Below are 4,668 nucleotides of genomic sequence, written 5' to 3'. Positions count from 1 at the left end.
GAATGAGTCTGCTGGAATATTTGCTTTGGAGTGAATAGTATCAAAGAAGTTATTTTGCTGGTCCACACTTCCAAGTGACAAACACAACATGCTACAGCTTCTTAGTGACTACATGTACAACATGCCTGGTGTCACATCAGTTTTACTCCCATAGTGACGGCTCATTTTGCTCTCTCATTGTCCGATGTACCTCTGAATCAAAAACAAGCGAATGTAAACAGTGTTTCCCCTGCTTTTGCTCTTTTACGCTTCATTTCAAGGGGAAGTAGCTCATGTACTAGTGTAGGCAGGTTTTTATGACAATTTTAAAGAAAATGTCACAGAAAATATTTTCTGAAGACATGAATAAAATAAATGTGCTTAGAAACGTGCTGGAATACTGTGGTATTCACTCGCTCATTACTGGATGTGTGTGGGTGTGTTTGTGAAGTCACTTGTGAGTAAACAACAGGACGGGGGACGCAGACGATTACATTTGACATTACGTCAGAGGAAATGAAGTTTCCATGGCAGTGGGGTCGTGATGTGAAAACATGTTAACACAGAAACAAAGACAGCCTTTTTTACTAGCCTCCGAAAAATACAACTTTGTATTTACATATATATGTTTATATCAATTTTATATATTTTTCTAATATTATGTATTGGACAACAAACTCTGATGGGTGACCCAATGAAATGACGGCAGCAGCCGTGCCCCTTAGCTTATCTTGGTTTGACCTCCCTGATAAACCTCGATTATTGTGATGTTGTGTTACTGGTAAACTATAAGAATTACATAAACATAACCTGACAATATGAACACATCATGTTCACAACATGTCATTAGGCTTCACTCTATAAATATACTATTTTTTATTTTTTACTTTTTCCTGTTTTTTTACATTTTTCCTAATTTAGGGATGGTCCCTTGTCCAGTGATAAGAAGACCCAGTTAACAACACTACTAATACAAAGTTTAGTCAATAAATCAAGAACATCAGCCAAATAAGTCTCCACCAGCCGTCAGCATTAGTTATGAATAGACATTTATTAGTTATATTTGTATATGTACACCGAAGGTACAACATTTGATATGTAGAAACAGACTTGTGAATATCATAGACCGAGGAAAGAATATTTTCTTTTTTCTTTTTCTTTCTATTTATGCTCTATAGTGTATTCCCCCCACATATTGGCTCTGTGTTTACATCAGAATAACATCTTTACATAGAAGGAAGCCCTAGAAAAGCAAAGTCACCACAGCGAGTTGCAGCTAATCGGCTCCGCCTCCAGGTTCCCTCTAGGTTTCCTACTGGCGTTTTTGTTCAAATCTGTGTCGGAATCTATTTATCTATTTTGTGCCATTAACTCAGTACCTTAGAAGACCTTTATGTGCATATGGTTCATGGACGTAGAGTAGATAAAAAAATGACTGGAGTCAAGGACTAGGTGGCGCTAAGTCAGTCAGCCTGCGATGTAAAGAATACAGTATCATTATGTGGAAGCTCACAGAGACTTCTATGACCTAGATATTGATGCGCTGCAGTTGTAATGCACATGCAGTTAACACAAATGTTCGAGACCCGGGCTGGATTTTTTACCACTGAAGTGACAGAAATGTACAGCTGAGTCACCTGAGGAACGCCGCTGTGAATTCTAACAGGCTACATCGTGTATATTCACTCACTTAGCTCATTTTCACTTCATGTTTTTCAGTCCTCATTTTGTACAGATTATTACCCCACAGATGATCACGAGAACCCCCCCCCCCCGTTTCTCAGAAGAAGCCCCCGTTCCTGCTCTTTGTCTTTCTTACTCCTTTTTGTGACTCTTTTTTAAAATCCCTCTCCTTATCATGCAAACAGTGTTAATACAGGATTATTGTAATGCTGGTATATTCTGCATTGCCACTTATCAATTACATATTTATTTAGGTACAATGAAAATGAATGCACAATGCTTAGATCCTCATTGAACAAACATTCAAAACGCTTACATTAGATACAAAAAAAAATCTTTACATATTCGTGTGTGGCAAGAAAATCAGATGACGAGTTAACCACTATAAGAGAATTAAAACAAACAAAAAAAAAAACAACAAACGAGCAATTTATTACACAGTATTTTCTCTATACATTGTCTAATCTACGTTTACTAAGGACACAGATGACGTCTTTCTCTACAGGGTTACATTTAAAATGTCACAGCAATGAAACTATTCCTACTATTTAATGTTTCTCATGAAAAAAAAGAACAAAACAAAAACAAAAAGAAAACAAAGGTCTATTGACTACAATATATACAGAAAGTGCAATGAGGCACTTTAACATGTCATGCTTGTAGGATAGTGGGACAAAAATAAAAATCCATGCTTCTAAATCTGTGAGTGTGAACGTGACATGGTCCAACACCTAATCCCCATCTGTGACGCCATGTCTCTTTTGGAGCTGTTGTTTTTTCTGGGAAATTATGAGGTCAGACTTCTAATATATATATATACACACACAAATATATGTTCATACACACATATATGTCTATACACATATATGTATATATATCCACATATATGTATATACACATGTATATATTTATATATGTATAAACATATATTTATATATGTGTATAATGTTCTATTTATACGTATGCTTTGTATAGTACGTATGCATCCGACTGCACAGTGTGTACAGCAGATCAGATGCTTACTATGTCGTAAAAAAAGCACATTTTCATTGCAGCTTAAAACAGCATTTAAATGGCAACCAGAAAGACACAGGGAGTTGAGTATCCGACAGTGTTAACATGAAATGGTAAAAAGTTACTGGCAGTTGCTTAAAGTAAACATCATTCAAGGCAGGGTTGTCCCTAAGCGCAAAAACAGTGACGCGTGGTTGACACGCTGCACAAAACTTAACAGCAGAAGTCGAGCGTGGTCGTATTTCAGGCTTCTAGGTCATATGAGGGCATAATGTTGTGTTATTACCTGAAGTTTGGCAACATTCTGGCCTTTTTTTTTTAAAACATCCCCTGCTTCATTTTCTCTCTGCTATGGAAACCCAGCTGCAGCATCAAGGGTTTGCAGAAACAGTCTTGAGCTCTGGTGGCTTAAGCGTATGATCAATTATCAACTGATTTTTGTCAATTTCAACTCAGTGGTGGACTGAAAAACACTCCCTGATATTTTTATCGAGTTGATGGATGGAAGTGTGTTTTACATAAATTTGAAATTGTTAAAAACCAATCCGTTTTTTTTACTCATAATTTGGGATGACCTTCACATTGTCTTGAAAACAAGACATCCTGTGCTTTTTCAATAAAATATGTGTGCAGTTTCTACGGTGTGTGCTTAGAATTGAATACTCCTCTCGTATCGTATCGTGGTACTAATGTACGCAGTTACTCTGTAGTCCACAGATGTGCTATTAAAGGCTGTGTTTTTGTGGCAGTAAACATTTACGTAAACGGACATCTCTCTCTGTTAACAAGTGAAACACAAACGCCTGAGTGTCTCTTCTCTAATATCCTTATTTCTCATTGGAATGTGACTCATTTCTTTATGAGCTGTCTGGCTACATTGATGACTTAAGAAAAAAACCTGACATTTTGGCTTCATCTGTGCACGGCTGGTTTTGTGCTCATTACCAATCGACTTTTGTGCTTAATTTAATACCGGTATTTTGAATACCCATTAAAGTGTGTAATGTTAATCCCACTGATGCTAATTTAGTGGTGTGTGTGACCGGTGTCTGGAGGAAATTTAAAACATCTGGGATTAACTTTGACATTTAGGCCAGTGCTTTAAGCTTCGATGCTTTTACATAAGTTATTACGATGAAAAGTTAAAGTAAGCTGGGATGTGAACCTGGTAAAATAGACCTGAAAAAAACTGTGTTTTTGTAATGGAGGCATTTTAAAGGCCTCTGTGACTTGATTGATCTCTGCTTGTTTGGTCCCTATACTTTAGTTGGTTGTGTTTTTTCTTTCTCTCGCTCTCTCTTTCTCACTTTGTTTCTTTCTCTCTTCGTTTCTTTCTCTCTCTCTCTCTCTCTCTCTCTCTCTCTCATCAACACACACTGGTCTTTGTGTTCACGCACACTTCACTCCCGTCTCCTTACCTAACCTCAACTGTGACAAATACACATCTAATCTAATCCTATATCCAAACTAATTCTCTCCGGTTCTGTGGGAACCTGTAGAATGTCCCCACGAGGACAAAGGGACAAAAATGTCCCCACAAGTAAAGTTATGTCAGGAACCCACACATACACACAAAACATACTTGGTGGACTCGAAGGAAAAATAAAAAAGTCCCTTTTCTTTATATTAGTCAAAAAAAGAGGAAGAAAAACAAAAACGTGTGCTCTATGTTGTCATTTGTGCTTTATAATTCCTTCGTATGTGTGTGTGTGTGTGCTTTTCCTGTCTTATTATTGGTCTGATATTGGTCTTTCTGCCTCCTGACCTTTGTGAGTCAGGTGACTTCTAGGAATGGTTGGTTTGATTTGGAAAATGCATGTATGGAAATGAAAAGCGGTGGCTGTTTGAAGGGCCCTTTCCACTGAACAGAATGTCTCTCCACCTGTGACGTTCCAGTGATGAATCTTTCGGATTCATTTGTCAGAGAATGTTAAGGCATCCCAGGTTTTCCAGCCACGCGTTATCTCATCCCATCACCTAACGTCAGCGTGT

The sequence above is a fragment of the Cynoglossus semilaevis genome, chromosome 6 (genome assembly GCF_000523025.1).
Source record: "Cynoglossus semilaevis isolate Cse_v1.0 chromosome 6, Cse_v1.0, whole genome shotgun sequence".
In the NCBI taxonomy this organism is placed as follows: Eukaryota; Metazoa; Chordata; class Actinopteri; order Pleuronectiformes; family Cynoglossidae; genus Cynoglossus; species Cynoglossus semilaevis.
The sequence above is the reverse complement of the archived record's forward strand: the minus strand, read 5'-3'. Positions refer to the sequence as shown.